The sequence below is a fragment of the Haematobia irritans genome, chromosome 5, assembly GCF_050003625.1.
Source record: "Haematobia irritans isolate KBUSLIRL chromosome 5, ASM5000362v1, whole genome shotgun sequence".
NCBI classification, from domain to species: Eukaryota; Metazoa; Arthropoda; class Insecta; order Diptera; family Muscidae; genus Haematobia; species Haematobia irritans.
Window position 1 is genome coordinate 124261526 of NC_134401.1, and position 19178 is coordinate 124280703.

General features: G+C 31.3%; 1 long non-coding RNA gene across 1 annotated transcript in view; it reads left to right on the plus strand.

The window, feature by feature from the left end:
• Positions 1 to 1496: 1496 nt before the first annotated feature.
• Positions 1497 to 19178, plus strand: part of LOC142238379 (uncharacterized) — a 31627-nt gene continuing 13945 nt past the window's right edge. Inside the window, exons 1-2 of the long non-coding RNA XR_012722713.1 lie at positions 1497 to 1615; positions 1945 to 1961. This is a non-coding gene — a long non-coding RNA (uncharacterized LOC142238379). The remainder of the gene's footprint in view (positions 1616 to 1944; positions 1962 to 19178) is intronic.

Consider the following 19178-nt stretch of genomic DNA (forward strand, 5'->3'; position numbering starts at 1 on the left):
CTCGGATTTTCGTGATGCGCGAGCAAAATTTTGATACGCTGCTCTTCTTGCTTGGACGGCATTTTGACAACTGAAGAGTGAATTCCGAAATCAAAATAGGAGCAACATTCTACACACACACACCTTCAAAATGAGGGGTGTTCAGGTTTTTTAAATGCAAAATTTAAAGAAATACGTCAAGTTTATATTGACCAAATTTTGACCGTATCACCATTTATATGGACCCAGAAGCCAGAGTTTTATCCCGATTAGTTTGAAATTTTGCACAAGAAGTACAATTGGTAGTATAGTCATGTGTGCCAAATTCGATTGAAATCGGTTCAGATTTAGATATAGCTTCCATATATATTTTTCGCCCGATATGGACTTATATGGCCCCACAAGCCAGAGTTTTGTCCCAATTTGGTTGAAATTATGCACTAGAAGTAAAATTAGTAATATAGTCATGTGTGCCAAATTTGATTGAATTCGGTTCAGATTTAGATATAGCTCCCATATATATGTTTTTCTGATTTCGACAAAAATGGTCAAAATACCAACATTTTCCTTTGTAAATCGCCACTGCTTAGTCGAAAAGTTGTAAAAATGACTCTAATTTTCCTAAACTTCTAATACATATATATCGAGCGATAAATCATAAATAAACTTTTGCGAAGTTTCCTTAAAATTGCTTCAGATTTAAATGTTTCCCATATTTTTTTACTAAAATTGTGTTCCACCCTAGTGCATTAGCCAACATAAATTTTGAGTCTATCGACTCTGTAAAAGTTTATCAAATTCTGTGCAAATCGAGTGATATTTAAATGTATGTATTTGGGACAAATCTTTATATATAGCACCCAGTACATTTGACGGATGTGATATGGTATCGAAAATTTAGATCTACAAAGTGGTGCAGGGTATAATATAGTCGGCCCCACCCGACTTTAGACTTTCCTTACTTGTTATTTTTGCAAATATTTTATATATGGGGCACTAGATATATACACCCTCAAAAAATCGCTTCTGTAACATATACTCCCAAACACATTTTGCTTCAAGCATAAACATTTTTGGGTATTGCCCAAACATTTATATATTTGATTTCTTCCAATATATAATATGTTTGAAAGCATATTGGTCTAAACAATATAATATGTTTGGGGAGTCTAAGTTCCAAACATTATGTATTTTTCCATCCAAATTCAATAATGTTGTCTTCTAAAAAACTATATGTTATTATGTGAACATATAATATGTTTGGAAGCATTTTGAACCCAAAAATATTATATGCTTAGAAGAATTTTCTCCCAAAGAAGATTGTGCTCAATATTTTGTTTCTGCTTAATTGTATGGTGGAGGGTATAAAAATATATAGTCAGAAATCAATATTTCGATGTTTTACAAACGGAATGACCCCCGTCACCATTATGGTGGTGGGTATAAAAACATTATAATCTCTATTTTTATTAAAATATTTTTATAAAGATATTTGTTCTTATTAATTTTTTTTTCAGGTTACTTGCCAAACTATGTTTTTACATTGACTAAATTCCAAACTGTGTGACCACTAACTAAAGAATCAGTATCCATATTAATAATTGATTCACTATTAATAAATTTCCCATATTACCAGGTGCACCGAGCCACAGTGGTGCAATGGTTAGCATGCCCGCCTTGCATACACAAGGTCGTGGGTTCGATTCCTGCTTCGACAGAACACCAAAAAGTTTTTTGCGGTGGATTATCCCACCTCAGCTTCTCGAAGTGGTTTCACTACAATGTGGAACGACGTTCGGACTCGGCTATAAAAAGGAGTTCCCTTGTCATTGAGCTTAACATGGAATCGGGCAGCACTCAGTGATAAGAAGTTCACCAATGTGGTATCACAATGGACTGAATAGTAGACTATTCAGTCCATTGTGAATCTGATACATCGGGCTGCCACTTAACCTAACCTACCAGGTGCATACAATAAGAGGGTAAGTAGAAAATTCCACAAATGGCTCTCGTAAGAATTTCCACTTAAATTTTATGGAAATGCCCATATGTATATATTTTCTCTTCACTACCGCCTTACACCCTCTCACATTCCAATCATACATATGTTTTGGTTGACATGTGAATACCTACCTTGACAAGGACATGGTTAAGATGGGGTTTCCTCTCACAAACTCTTACACATAATGAACAAAAATACAGACACACACACACACACACATATACCCACACATATTATTACTGTTTTCCGTAATAATGTTCGTTTGTTCCTGAGTGTCTATTCATGTATGTGTCATGAATGAAAATGTTCCATGAACTAAAGAATCGTTTTATGCCCTTGCCTATGGTTTGGTCCTGCCAAAGAAGAAAATAGAAGAACATAAGAATAGCATCTAGGACAACAGCAAATAAACATATTGAAGGCATTTGTATGTATGTTTGTTTTTCATTGTTTTTGTTGTTGTTGATTGTGAAAAGGTATTCCCAATAGTATGCTAAAAAATTTCATTAATTCCATGGACAAACAACAACGAAATATCTCAGATTTTTTTTGTGTGTGTATCGAAATTCCAAACTCCAGATTTAGTTATTTGTCAAATAAGAGTTTAATTGAAACTACTGATACCACTTCCAATGGGGGAAAACCAATTTAATAAATAATAATGTTGTTGCTGTTTCCTATTTTTTTTTTTTTTTGTGGCCAAAAACTTTTCTATTGGCTAACAAAGTGACCTCTTTTTTTATTGCCCATAAAAGGAGTTGATGTGCTATTGGGTCCCATGGACAAATATGCTTAATTTTTGGATATTTGGTCGAACAAAATCAAAAAATATTTTATGGGAAATGAGAAGATTTTGAATAATCCAACTAGAAAACAAAGCATAAAAAATAATTAGCATAGTGGAAAATCAGGCATATTCACTGGCAAAAATAATTTGCTTTCTATCAAAAATACAGATGCGAAATCTGTTTGTATAGGTAAAAATTTTCAATACATGTCTCTGTTTTAGTTTTCCTTCCTAACCAGCTTTAACTACGTCTCCCATTATATAAGCTTTAACTATAAAACATTTATTTTCCAAAAAGTTGGTTTTAATGTGGAAAAATGTGTTTTGGTCTCCAGTGTATACAATTCACTGAGCTTTCGCTTCGTGACTAAAAAAATCCTCAGGTTGCGCTCGACATCGACATCATGGCCAAATATTTTTTGAACGAATTTTGTTGCCATGAAAGGACATGTTCCTTCGAGGGGACGAAGTTGCAGTCTAAACAGAGTCGGGGTCGGAAAAATTATTTTTGTCTGAAAATTTCAATCACACCAGTAACACAATTACTGTTGAATAAGGATGAGTTTAAATAACAGTGATTTAATAATCAGCTGTTTATTTTATAATAAAGGGGAAATATGCAGTTAATAGTGAAAAGTTATACCAGCGAAATATCCACCACCATGCTCAGAAGGTCATATCCGTTTCAGGAAGATTTGAATCTTTAATATCTATCCTCTTTGATGACTTCTAAACGAAACGATAACAGCGGAATAAATCATCATTGATGATTCTTTTAAATGAAAAGATCACCGGTGATGATTATTCTATATGAAACAAGTATATACGGCCGTAAGTTCGGCCAAGCTTATGTACCCTCTATAGAGATAAAATTTTGATAAAATTTTCTATAGAAATAAAATTTTGACAAAATTTTCTATAGAAATAAAATTTTGACAAAATTTTCTAAAGAAATAAAATTTTAAGAAAATTTTCTATAGAAATAAAAATTTGACAAAATTTTCTATAGTAATAAAATTTTGACAAAATTTTCTATAGAAATAAAGTTTTAACAACATTTTCTTTAGAAATAAAGTTTTAACAACATTTTTTATATATATAAAAATTTGACAAAATTTTCTATAGAAATAAAGTTTTATCAAAATTTTCTACAGAAGTAAAATTTTTACAACATTTTCTATAGAAATAAAAATTTGACAAAATTTTCTATAGAAATAAAATTTTGACAACAGTTTCTATAGAAATAAAATTTTGGCAAAATTTTCTAAAGAAATAAAATTTTTACAACATTTTCTATAGATATAAAAATTTGACAAAATTTTCTATAGAAATAACATGTTGAAAAAATTTTCTATAGAAATAAAATTTTAACAAAATTTTCTATAGAAATAAAATTTTTACAGCATTTCCTATAGAAATAAAATTTTGACAAAATTTTCTATAGAAATAAAATCTTGACAAAATTTTCTATAGAAATAAAATTTTTACAAATTTTCTATTGAAATAAAGATTTGACAAAAATTTCTATAGAAATAAAATGTTGAAAAAATTTTCTATAGAAATAAAATTTTAACAAAATTTTCTAGGCCGAAGCTTATGTACCCTCTAGAGAAATAAAATTTTGACAAAATTTTCTATAGAAATAAAATCTCGACAAAAATTTTTATAGAAATAAAATTTTGACAAAATTTTCTATAAAAATAAAGATTTTACAAAATTTTCTATAGAAATAAAGTTTTGACAAAATTTTCTATAGAAATAAAGTTTTGACAAAATTTTCTATAGAAATAAAGTTTTGACAAAATTTTCTATAGAAATAAAATTTTGACAAAATTTTCTATAGAAATAAAGTTTTAACAAAATTTTCTATAGAAATAAAATTTTTACAACATTTTCTTTAGAAATAAAGATTTTACAAAATTTTCTATAGAAATAAAGTTTTGACAAAATTTTCTATAGAAATAAAATTTTGAAAAAATTTTCTATAGAAATAAAGTTTTAACAAAATTTTCTATAGAAATAAAATGTTTACAACATTTTTTATAGAAGTAAAAATTTGACAAAATTTTCTATAGAAATAAAGTTTTGACAAAATTTTCTATAGAAATAAAGTTTTGACAAAATTTTCTATAGAAATAAAGTTTTGACAAAATTTTCTATAGAAATAAAATTTTGACAAAATTTTCTATAGAAATAAAGGTTTAACAAAATTTTCTATAGAAATAAAATTTTTACAACATTTTCTATAGAAATAAAGATTTGACAAAATTTTCTATAGAAATAAAGTTTTGACAAAATTTTCTATAGAAATAAAAGTTTGAAAAAATTTTCTATAGAAATAAAGTTTAAACAAAATTTTCTATAGAAATAAAATGTTTACAACATTTTTTATAGAAGTAAAAATTTGACAAAATTTTCTATAGAAATAAAATTTTGACAAAATTTTCTATAGAAATAAAATTTTGACAAAATTTTCTATAGAAATAAAATCTTGACAAAATTTTCTATAGAAATAAAATTTTAACAAAATTTTCTATTGAAATAAAGATTTGACAAAATTTTCTATAGAAATAAAGTTTTAACAAAATTTTCTATAGAAATAAAATCTTGACAAAATTTTCTATAGAAATAAAATTTCGTTTTGTTTTGTCATTATATAAGCTTTAACTATAAAATATTTATTTTCCAAAAAGTTGGTCTTAATGTGAAAAAATGTGTTTTGGTCTCCAGTGTATACCAATCACTGAGCTTTCGCTTTGTGACTAAAAAATTCCTCAGGTTGCGCTCGCCATCGAGTCATGGCCAAATATTTCTTGAACGAATTTTGTTGCCATGAAAGGACATGTTCCTTCGAGGGTACAAAGTTGCAGTCTAAACAGAGTCGGGGTCGGAAAATTTATTTTTGTCTGAAATTTTCAATCACACCAATAACACAATTGCTGTTGAATAAGGAGGAATTTAAATAACAGTGATTTAATAATCAGCTGTTTATTTTATAATAAAGGGGAAATATGCAGTTAATAGTGAAAAGTTATACCAGCGAAATATCCACCACCATGCTCAGAAGGTCATATCCGTTTCAGGAAGATTTGAATCTTTAATATCTATCCTCTTTGATGACTTCTAAACGAAACAATAACAGCGGAATAAATCATCATTGATGATTCTTTTAAATGTAAAGATCACCGGTGACGACTATTCTATATGAAACAAGTATATACGGCCGTAAGTTCGGCCGAAGCTTATGTACCCTCTATAGAGATAAAATTTTGATAAAATTTTCTATAGAAATAAAATTTTGACAAAATTTTCTATAGAAATAAAATTTTGACAAAATTTTCTAAAGAAATAAAATTTTAAGAAAATTTTCTATAGAAATAAAAATTTGACAAAATTTTCTATAGTAATAAAATTTTGACAAAATTTTCTATAGAAATAAAGTTTTAACAACATTTTCTTTAGAAATAAAGTTTTAACAACATTTTTTATATATATAAAAATTTGACAAAATTTTCTATAGAAATAAAGTTTTATCAAAATTTTCTACAGAAGTAAAATTTTTACAACATTTTCTATAGAAATAAAAATTTGACAAAATTTTCTATAGAAATAAAATTTTGACAACAGTTTCTATAGAAATAAAATTTTGGCAAAATTTTCTAAAGAAATAAAATTTTTACAACATTTTCTATAGATATAAAAATTTGACAAAATTTTCTATAGAAATAACATGTTGAAAAAATTTTCTATAGAAATAAAATTTTAACAAAATTTTCTATAGAAATAAAATTTTTACAGCATTTCCTATAGAAATAAAATTTTGACAAAATTTTCTATAGAAATAAAATCTTGACAAAATTTTCTATAGAAATAAAATTTTTACAAATTTTCTATTGAAATAAAGATTTGACAAAATTTTCTATAGAAATAAAATGTTGAAAAAATTTTCTATAGAAATAAAATTTTAACAAAATTTTCTAGGCCGAAGCTTATGTACCCTCTAGAGAAATAAAATTTTGACAAAATTTTCTATAGAAATAAAATCTCGACAAAAATTTTTATAGAAATAAAATTTTGACAAAATTTTCTATAAAAATAAAGATTTTACAAAATTTTCTATAGAAATAAAGTTTTGACAAAATTTTCTATAGAAATAAAGTTTTGACAAAATTTTCTATAGAAATAAAGTTTTGACAAAATTTTCTATAGAAATAAAATTTTGACCAAATTTTCTATAGAAATAAAGTTTTAACAAAATTTTCTATAGAAATAAAATTTTTACAACATTTTCTTTAGAAATAAAGATTTTACAAAATTTTCTATAGAAATAAAGTTTTGACAAAATTTTCTATAGAAATAAAATTTTGAAAAAATTTTCTATAGAAATAAAGTTTTAACAAAATTTTCTATAGAAATAAAATGTTTACAACATTTTTTATAGAAGTAAAAATTTGACAAAATTTTCTATAGAAATAAAGTTTTGACAAAATTTTCTATAGAAATAAAGTATTGACAAAATTTTCTATAGAAATAAAGTTTTGACAAAATTTTCTATAGAAATAAAATTTTGACAAAATTTTCTATAGAAATAAAGGTTTAACAAAATTTTCTATAGAAATAAAATTTTTACAACATTTTCTATAGAAATAAAGATTTGACAAAATTTTCTATAGAAATAAAAGTTTGAAAAAATTTTCTATAGAAATAAAGGTTAAACAAAATTTTCTATAGAAATAAAATGTTTACAACATTTTTTATAGAAGTAAAAATTTGACAAAATTTTCTATAGAAATAAAATTTTGACAAAATTTTCTATAGAAATAAAATTTTTACAAAATTTTCTATAGAAATAAAATCTTGACAAAATTTTCTATAGAAATAAAATTTTAACAAAATTTTCTATTGAAATAAAGATTTGACAAAATTTTCTATAGAAATAAAGTTTTAACAAAATTTTCTATAGAAATAAAAGTTTTACAACATTTTCTATAGAAATAAAGATTTTACAAAATTTTCTATAGAAATAAAGTTTTGACAAAATTTTCTTCAGAAATAAAATCTTTTTTCTATTGGAATAAAATCTTGAAAATTTTTTTCTATAGAAATAAAATTCGTTTTGTTTTGTTATTGTTGGTTTTTTTCGTTAATCATTGTTGTTGTTTTTGATTTCAGCTTAAAACCATGCATTGACTAAACTACAAGTGTAGCTTAACCAACAGAGGAAAAGAATGTTTGTCAAATTTATTTGGGCAAAGCCCTATAGACTGCAAGATGGTTAGATGGACGCATGTTTCGGAATTACCACATCCATCATTAGCATCCTCTACTTGCAGCAAAACTATCAACCAATTATCACAATAAATTCAGGCAGTTCACTAAACCCAAAAGTTAACCACACTTGAACCTTCCGAAAAACGGTTTACACGATAGCCGGCTTATGCCGAAATAAATTCTTGCAATCATGTCTCTTTTCCTTTGCCACCGTCAAATCATCGATTTAAAAAAAAAAATCTATAGAAATAAAATTTTATTTTGTTTTGTTATTGTTGGTTTGTACTTCAATCATATTTGTTGTTTTGATCTCAGCTTAGAAACCATTGCGTTGACTAACCTATAAGAGTAGCTTAAGAACAGAACCATAACATTTTGGTAGTTCTGTCTACCTACATAACATTTTGGTCGATAATTTTTGACTATCAACCAATTATCACAATAAATTCAGGCAGTTCACTAAACCCAAAAGTGAACCACACTTGAACCTTCCGAAAAACGGTTTACACGATAGCCGGCTTATGCCGAAATAAATTCTTGCAAACATGTCACTTTTCCTTTGCCACCGTCAAATCATCGATTTAAAAAAAAATCTATAGAAATAAAATTTTATTTTGTTTTGTTATTGTTGGTTTGTACTTCAATCATATTTGTTGTTTTGATCTCAGCTTAGAAACCATTGCGTTGACTAACCTATAAGAGTAGCTTAAGAACAGAACCATAACATTTTGGTAGTTCTGTCTACCTACATAACATTTTGGTCGATAATTTTTGGCTCGAATGGCAACCATGATTATGAACCGATGTGGACCAATTTTTGTGTGATTGGGTATCGGCCATATATTTATAAATATAGACCGATATGGACTAATTTTGGTATGGTTGTTAGCGGCCATATACTAACACCACGTTCCAAATTTCAACCTAATCGGATGAATTTTGCTCTTCCAAGAGGCTCCGCAAGTTAAATCTGGGGATCGGTTTTTATGGGGGCTATATATAATTATGGACCGATATGGACCAATTTTGGCATGGTTGTTAGATACCATATACTTACACCTCGTACTAAATTTCAACCGGATTGGATGAATTTTGCTCCTCCATGAGGTTCCGGAGGTCAAATCTGGGGATCGATTTATATGGGGGCTAATATCATTATGGACCAATATGGACCAATTTTGGCATGGTTGTTAAAGACCATATACTAACACCACGTACCAAATTTCAACCGGATCTGATGAAATTTGCCTCTCTAAGAGGCTTCGCAAGCCAAATCTGGGGGTTGGTTTATATGGGGGCTATACATAAAAGTGGTCCATAATACCGTACGACCTACATCAATTATAACTACTTGTGGCAAGTTTCAAGTCGATAGCTTGTTTCGTGATTTCAACTGACGGACGGATGGATGGACATGCTTAGATCGACTCAGAACTTCACCACGACCCAGAATATATATACTTTATGGGGTCTTAGAGCAATATTTCGATTTGTTACAAACGGAATCACAAAGTTAATATACCCCCCACCCTATGGTGGAGGGTTTAAAAATCATGGTTGATAACTTTTCTATATGAAAAGATCACCGTTGAAAACTTTTCTATACGAAAAGATCACCGTTATATACAAAACTATCATCGTTGAAAATTTTTCAATATGAAATGATCACCGTTAATAACCTTTCTCTACGAGAATATTTTTGTTTATGACTGCTTTTTACGACAACATCAACGTTGATGCATTTTGTATACAATACGATCATGGTTGATGACCTTTCTATACGAAAACATCGCCATTGATGATTTGTCTATAAAAAGAGTTGATGACTTTTTTTATATGACAAGATGAACGTTGATGAAAATTGTGTACAGTAAGATCATCGTTAATGAGTTTTCTATAAGAAAATATCATTGTTAAAGACCTTTCTATGTGAAAAAATAATTGTTGATATATTTTGTATATGATAAATCGACGTTGATGAATTTTATATACAGTAAAATCATGGTTGATGACTTTTCTTAACGAAGGGATCACGGTTGATAACTATCCTATATAAATACATCATCGTTGATAACTTTCCTATACAAAAATATCAACTTTGATTAATTTTCAATATGAATGATGATTTTCTACATGAAAAGATCATCGTTAAAGACCGTTCTATATGTAAGATCATTGTTCATTATTTTTCGATACGAGAAGATCATCGTTGAAGACTTGTTTTATTTGACAAGATGAACGTTAATGAATTTTGTATGCAGCAAGATCATCGTTGATTAATTTTCTATACGAAAATATCATCGTTGAAAACCTTTCTATAAGAAAAGATCATTTTCCTATAAGAATTGATTACTTTTCTATACAAAAATATAAACGTTGATGCATTTCTATACAAAAGTATCGACGTTGATGAGTTTTCTATACGAAAAGATTATTGTTAATGAATTTTCTATAGGAACATATCACCGTTTTGGACTTTGGACTTTTGAGAGGAACATCGTTGATGACTTTCTATACGAAATGATCATCGTTGATTATGTTTCTAAACGGGAAGATCATTGTTGATAAATTATCCACACGAAGAGACCGCCGATGATTACTTTTCTATACCAAAAGATCATTTTTCTATAGGATAAGATCATTGTTAATTACTTTGGTATAAGACAACATCAACGTTGATGCATTACTGTATTAAAAACTACAGTAAGATCATCGTTGATCATCTTTCTATACGAAAAGTTCATAGTTGATGCATTTTCTATACAAAATATATGAAAAGATCATCTTTGATGATTTTTCTATACAGTTAAGATCAGCGTTAACAAAGTTATCACTTGATTACTTTTGTATAAGACAAGATCAACGTTGATGAATTTTCAATATGAATTTATACTTTTTTATACGAAAATATCATCGTTGATATTTTCTTCCTTCTATATGTAAGATTTTTCTATACGACAAGATCATCCTTGAAGCCTTTTTTATACGACAAGATGGACGTTGCTGAGTTTTGTATGCAGCAAGATCATCGATGATTACTTTTCTATACGCAGAAATATCATCGTTGAAAACCTTTCTATATGAAAAGATCATTTTCCTATATGAATTGATCTCTTGGATGACTTTTTTGTTTGAGAAGATCAACGTTGATACATCTTGTATACTGTAGGAGTACCGTTGATGACCTTTATATACAAAAATATCATCATTGATAACTTTTCCATCCGAGAAGATCAGCGTTGATGATTTTTCTGTACCAAAAGATCATCGTTGATGATCAACGGTGTTGGTAGAAGTTTGTACCAGGGCTGTGGAGCCGGAGTCTGAAGAAGGATGGACATGCTTAGAAGATTTTGCTGGAGTCGGAGTCGGAGCCGGAGTCGTATAAATTTTGCTTGACTCCGACTCCGGCGAAACAAAATTAGAAAAACACTGATAAGTCCCCGGTCTGACACATAGATGGCGTCGCTAGTATTAAATGCATATTATTTTTATATAGTACCAACCTTCAAAATTTGACGTCTGTAAGTCAATTAGTTTGTGAGATAGAGCGTCTTTTGTGAAGCAACTTTTGTTATTGTGAAAAAAAAAAAATGGAAAACAAGTATATACGGCCGTAAGTTCGGCCAGGCCGAAGCTTATGTACCCTCCACCATGGATTGCGTAGAAACTTCTACTGAAGACTGTCATCCATAATCGAATTACTTGGGTTGCGGTAACTTTTGCCGATAACAAGGTATCTTAAAACTTCCTAATACCGTAACGTATACCACGTAGTCCATACGTGGTATATATTAAAGTTAAAATGGCCCATTAAATACGTATATAATTAAGTTTGACAAAATTTTCTATAGAAATAAAATTTTGACAAAATAAAATTTTGACAACATTTTCTATAAAAGTAAAATTTGGACAAAATTTTCTATAGAAATACGATTTTAAAAAAATTTTCTATAGAAATAACATTTTGACAAAATTTTCTATAGAAATAAAATTTTTACAAAATTTTCCATAGGAATAACATTTCGACAAAACTTTCTATGGAAATAAAATTTTGACAAAATTTTCTATAGAAATAAAATTTTGCTAGATTATTTTTGCTCGAGTGGCAAGCATGATTATGTACCGATATGGACCAATTTTTGTGTGAGTGGGGATCGGCTATATATGTAACTATAGACCGATATGGACCAATTTTTGGCGTGGTTATTAGCGGTCATATATTAACATCACGTTGCAAATTTGAACCGGATCGGATGAATTTTGCTCGTCCAAGTGGCTCCGGAGTTCAAATCTGCGGATCGGTTTATATAGGAGCTATATATAATTATGGACCGATATGGACCAATTTTTGCATGGTTGTTAGAGACCATATACTAATACCATGCACAAAATTTTAGCCGTATCGGATGAAATTTGCTTTTATTTGAAGCACAGCAAGCCAAATTTGGGGGTCCGTTTATATGGGGGCTATACGTAAAAGTCTACCGATATAGACCAATTTTTGCATGGTTCTTAGATACCATACTACTACTAGCACCATGTACCAAATTTCAGCCGGATCGGATGAAATTTGCTTCTTTTAGAGCAATCGCAAGCCAAATTTGGGGGTCCGTTTATATGGGGGCTATACGTAAAAAAGGACCGATATGGACCAATTTTTGCATGGTTGTTAGAGACCGGATCGGATGAAATTTGCTTCTCTTAGAGCAATCGCAAGCCAATTTTGGGGGTCCGTTTATATGGGGGCTATACGTAAAAGTGGACCGATGTGGTCCATTTGCAATACCATCCGACCTACATCAATAACAACTACTTGTGCCAAGTTTCAAGTCGATAGCTTGTTTCGTATGGAAGTTAGCGTGATTTCAACAGACGAACGGACGGTCATGCTCAGATCGACTCGGAATTTCACCACGACCCAGAATATATATACTTTATGTGGTCTTAGAGCAATATTTCGATGTGTTACAAACGGAATGACAAAGTTAATATACCCCCATCCTATGGTGGAGGGTATAAAAAGGAATTTCGTGTTTTGATAAAATACTGTTTTCTGAAGGGAAAAAATACGGTGGAAGCAAAAACTTGGCTTGATAATGAGTTTCCGGACTCTGCCCCAGGGAAATCAACAATAATTGATTAGTATGCAAAATTCAAGCGTGGTGAAATGAGCACAGAGGACGGTGAACGCAGTGGACGCCCGAAAGAGGTGGTTACCGACGAAAACATCAAAAAAATCCACAAAATTATTTTGAATGACCGTAAAATGAAGTTGATCGAGATAGCAGAGTCCTTAAAGATATCAAAGGAACGTATGGGTCATATCATTCATCAATATTTGGATATGCGGAAGCTCTCTGCAAAATGGGTGCCGCGCGAGCTCACACAACGTGTTGATGATTCTGAGCGGTGTTTGCAGCTGTTAACTCCTAATACACCCGAGTTTTTCCGTCGATATGTGACAATCGATGAAACATGGCTCCATCACTACACTCCTGAGTCCAATCGACAGTCGGCTGAGTGGACAGCGACCGGTGAACCGTCTCCGAAGCGTGGAAAGACTCAAAAGTCCGCTGGCAAAGTAATGGCCTCTGTTTTTTGGGATACGCATGAAATAATTTTTTATCGATTATCTTGAGAATGGAAAAACCATCAGCAGTGACTATTATATGGCGTTATTGGAGCGTTTGAAGGTCGAAATCGCGGCAAAACGGCCCCATATGGGGCCGTATATTTTTGGAACACTACATCTTAAAATTACAATTGGAATAATGTAAATTGAGATTTAGGTACACCACATGGAGTCGACTCCGGAGCCGGAGTCGAGTCAAATTGACTCGACCCAATAGCTCTGGTTTGTACACAATCCTTTCGGCAGGTTTAAGCTTTGAGCTGTTTATAATTGTTATGTCTCTCTTTCTCTTTTAGTGGTTTTACTATTAAATATTTACAAGTTGTCTTTAAGTTAAACGAATCCATTACAGGTATAGGGAAATTTCGATGCATATATTTTTAAAGTCGTTCAATTGAAGTTATGTGGGGCATTCAAAATTCAGTTATTCTTCGAAAGAAATTGTACTGAGAGAAAGACCAATAAGCATCTTAGCCATAACTTCAAATGAATTCATAGCGGGATACATTGCTAAGAACAGGGCGATGTAGGGGTCATAAAAAGCCACCCTTATCAAGAAATTCTCATAAACTACGGCAATAACAGGAAACATTTGTGTTTTTGCATTAACAACAAACTACGCACTTTTCACATATACACTTAAAGAAATTTTTTGAAAGTAACAATGAATGATCACAATGATTTTAAATTGATAAAGCGAGAACATCTCTAGCAATAGAAACAATATCATTTGGTATAATTTTCAAACTATAATGGTATAAAATTTTCATAGCGTTCTTAGTTCATTTTTTTCCTATGTAGTTGAATATGCATTGCAAGTGCCATAACAAAAAGGAAAAAAACTGTGGCGTTTTCCCCTTCAGGATTGTCCAATGACTCTTTTATTTCTGCTTTGCATTAGACTTCCCATGGTGTTATGCAAAAGAAGCATACGTGGACCAAGTGCCAGTTGACGATGTTGATTGTTGTTGTTGCTGCTGTTGTCATGTTACTCACTAGGAGGGTGGAATTTTGAATGGTGTGGCGGCAGTTGTTTCGCATTGCTGCTACCATTGTGGTCATGTTTTTGGGACGACTTTGGTTGTTTGGCTCAAAAATATGAAAAAGTTTTAATTGAATCCATAAATTTTTCTTGCCATTTTCCATGGAGTTTCTCTTTTGAGTTTTTCCGTCCCGAACAACTTTCTCGAGCTATGAGTATGACTGGTAGTTTTCGCTTTCCTCTCTGTTGGCTATGAATACCAAAAATCCTTGGGACTACCCATTTACCCATTTTTTTTAACACTGAAGTTTTTGGCTTTCATAGTTGTTGATGCTGATGTTGTTCCACTGCGAAGTGTTAACGTGGTAAGTTGTGGTTTTAGTGGCATTATGCGTTTTCGCATTTTGCACAATGGGCTGGTATCACAGTTGCAACAATTCCTGGAATTCTACCAAAAAATGGTAGTTTTTTTTTACTGTTTTGTAGATTATTAGAATTCTTGATGTTTTGATGAATTTCAATAGAAATAAAATTTCGAGAAAATTTTCTATGGAAATAAAATTTTCCATTCTTTTTGTTTTGTTATTGTTGGTTTTGTTCTTTAAGAGATTTGTTTGTTTTGAATTTATATCGACATAAGCCGGCTATCATACAAAACCTTTTTTCGGGAGGTTCAAGTGTGGTTCATTTTTGGGTTTAATGAACTGCCTGAATTTATTCTGATAATTGGTTGATAGTTTTGCTGCAAGTAGAGGATGCTGATGAGGAATGTGGTAATTTCGAAACGTGCGTCCATCCAACCATCTTGCAGTCTATAGGGCTTTGCCCAAATAAATTTGACAAACATTCTTTTCCTCTGCTGGTTAAGCTACACTTGTAGTTTAGTCAATGTATGGTTTTAAGCTGCAATAAAAACAACAACAATGCGAAATAAAATTTTGACAAAATTTTGTGTAGAAATAAAACGTTGACAAAATTTTATATAGGAATAAAATTTGGACAAAATTTTGTATAGAAATAAAATTTTGACAAAATTTTCTATACAAATACATTTTTGCTAAGTTTCTTTAGAAATAAAATTTTGACAAAATTTTATATAGGAATAAAATTTGGACAAAATTTTCTATAAAAAGTTTACATTTCGTCAAAGTCTCATTTTTATATTCCATTTTGAGAACACGACACGACACATTTACAATTCAAGGGATATTTATACACCCCAAAAAAATAATAAAACATTTCTTTCGAAGATATATTTTTTTCATAATAACCGGAAATTTTTCATCAAACACTGCAAAATTTGTTTATACCCTCCACCATAGGATGGGGGTATAGTAACTTTATCATTCCGTTTGTAACACATCGAAATATTGCTCTAAGACCCCATAAAGTATATATATTCTGGGTCGTGGTGAAATTCTGAGTCGATCTGGGCATGTCCGTCCGTCCGTCTGTTGAAATCACGCTAACTTCCGAACGAAACAAGCTATCGACTTGAAACTTGGCACAAGTAGTTGTTATTGATGTAGGTCGGATGGTATTGCAAATGGGCCATATCAGTCCACTTTTACGTATAGCCCCCATATAAACGGACCCCCAAATTTGGCTTGCAATTGCTCTAAGAGAAGCAAATTTCATCCGATCCGGCTGAAATTTGGTTCATGGTGTTTGTATATGGTCTCTAACAACCATGCAAAAATTGGTTGAAATCGATCCATAATTATATATAGGCCCCATATAAACCGATCCCCTGATTTGACCTCCGGAGCCCCTTGGAAAAGCAATATTCATCCGATTCGGTTGAAATTTGGTACGTGATGTTAGTATATGGTATCCAACAACCATGCAGGAATTGATTCATATCAGTCCATAATTATATATAGCCCCCATATAAACCGATCACCAGATTTGACCCCGGAGCCTCTTGGAAGACAAAAATTCATCTGATTTAGTTGAAATTTGGTACGTGGTGTTAGTATATGGTCTCTAACAACCATACATACATTGGTCCATATCGGTTCACTTTTACGTATAGCCCTCATATAAACGGACTCCCAAATTTGGCTTGCGATTGCTCTAAGAGAAGCAAATTTCATCCGATCCGGCTGAAATTTGGTACTTGGTGTTAGTATATGGTCGCTAACAACCATGCAGAAATATCGGTCCATAATTACATATAGCCCCCATGTAAACCGATCCCCCGATTTGGCTTGCGATTGCTCTAAGAGAAACAAATTTCATCCGATCCGGCTGAAATTTGGTACATGGTGTTAGTATATGGTCTCTAATGACCATGCAAAAATTGGTCCACATCTTGGTATATGGTCTCTAACAACCATGCAAAAATTGGTCCACATCGGTCCATAATTACATATAGCTCCCATATAAACCGACCCCCGATTTGGCTTGCGGAGCCTCTAAGAGAAGCAAATTTCATCCGATCCGGCTGAAATTTGGTACATGGTGTTAGTATATGGTCTCTAATGACCATGCAAAAATTGACCATGCAAACATCGATCCATAATTATATATAGCCCCCATATAAACCGATCATCAGATTTGACCTGCGGAGCCTCTTGGAAGACAAAATTCATCTGATTCAGTTGAAATTTGGACGTGGTGTTAATATATGGCCTCAAACACCCATGCAAAAATTGGTCGAAATCGGTCAATAATTATATATATGCCCCATATAAACCGATCCCCAGATATGACCTCCGGAGCCGCTTGGAAGAGCAAAATTTATCCGATTCGGTTGAAATTTGCTACGTGATGTTAGTATATGATATCCAACAACTACGCAGGAATTGGTTCATATCAGTACATAATTATATACAGCCCCCATATAAACCGATCCCGAGATTCGGTTTTGGAGCCTCTTGGAGGAGCAAATTTCATCCGAGTCAATTGAAATTTGGTACATTGATATATATTAATGGGTAAAGCCCTCAGATAAATCGATCCCCAATCACACAAAAATTGGTCCATATCAAGTTCATAATTCTATGTAGCCCCCATATAAGCGACCCCCATATTTCAATTCTGGCTCTCTACGTATCGTGCAAAAGTCCATGACGATTCCATGTCTAATATATACCACGTATGGACTAACTCACAATTTAGAAAACGATGTTAAGAAGTTTTAAGATACCACAAACAAGTAATTCGATTATCTTTCGTAGAAGTTTCTACGCAATCCATGGTGATTTCGACAAAAATGGTCAAAATACCAACATTTTCCTTGTAAAATCGCCACTGCTTAGTCGAAAAGTTGTAAAAATGACTCTAATTTTCCTAAACTTCTAATACATATATATCGAGCGATAAATCATAAATAAACTTTTGCGAAGTTTCCTTAAAATAGCTTCAGATTTAAATGATTCCCATATTTTTTACTAACATTGTGTTCCACCCTAGTGCATTAGACGACTTAAATTTTGAGTCTATAGATTTTGTAGAAGTCTATCAAATTCTGTCCAGATCGGGTGATATTTAAATGTATGTATTTGGGACAAACCTTCATGTAGCCCCCACACATTTGACGGATGTGATATGGTATCCAAAATTTAGATCTACAAAGTGGTGCAGGGTATAATATAGTCGGACCCGCCCGACTTTAGACTTTCTTTACTTGTTTTTTTTTTTTTTTTTTTCAAATTTTGGTAGATTATTCTTGGCTCGAGTGGCAACCGTGGTTGGTATATAGGATAAAATGGTTTTGTATTTTATTTGGGTGAAATTTGAAAATGAAACCCATGTTCACAAAGTTGATGGTGGAGCCTTCTATGCTAAATTCTAAACAATTATGGCACCGAATAAACAAAAAATCCCATTATGTAAAATATAAAATGAAAGGTCAACATTTTTCGACACCTGAAGAAGCAGTTGATGCATTTTGAAGATACCTCAATCACAGTGCTTCGACAATTGGGTCAAACACACGCAAAAGTGTATAGATCTTAATGGGCCATATTTTAAAAACCAGTAAATTGATATTCGATTATTAATATTTGATTTTCTTCTCTACTTCCAGAATATAAAAGACATTGCATTGCATTGCCTTTAGTAGAATTTTACATGCGACCAATGCTTGGGGATACAAAGGATTTGGCCAAACAAAATTTACGACTCTTTCAAATTCGTAATTTTATTTAGTATACGTTTTTTTGTCCTCGTCTCATTGTGCTGCGTTTGAATGCCTTAGTTCCATCCATTTTCTCATCTTCTCTTAACGATCATTTGGTGTTTTGCAAAAGCGCAAAATATTTTCTTCGCTTTTTTTTGGCCTTTTCACTTAGTGGATGAATGGTTCGGTTGTGCGTTCATCTTTTCAAACTGTCAAAATATGCGAAATTATTAATTAGCAAAAGGCAAGAAACGTCTTTGGTTGACATCGTTTGGTTTCATTTATTGTTTATAAGTGTTGTAGAAGGATTACGCTTAAGACTTTTCACAATGGGTAAGGACCAAAGTTGGGGTTTTTGCATGAACAATTTGGGACAAACTTTTCATTTATTTAGAT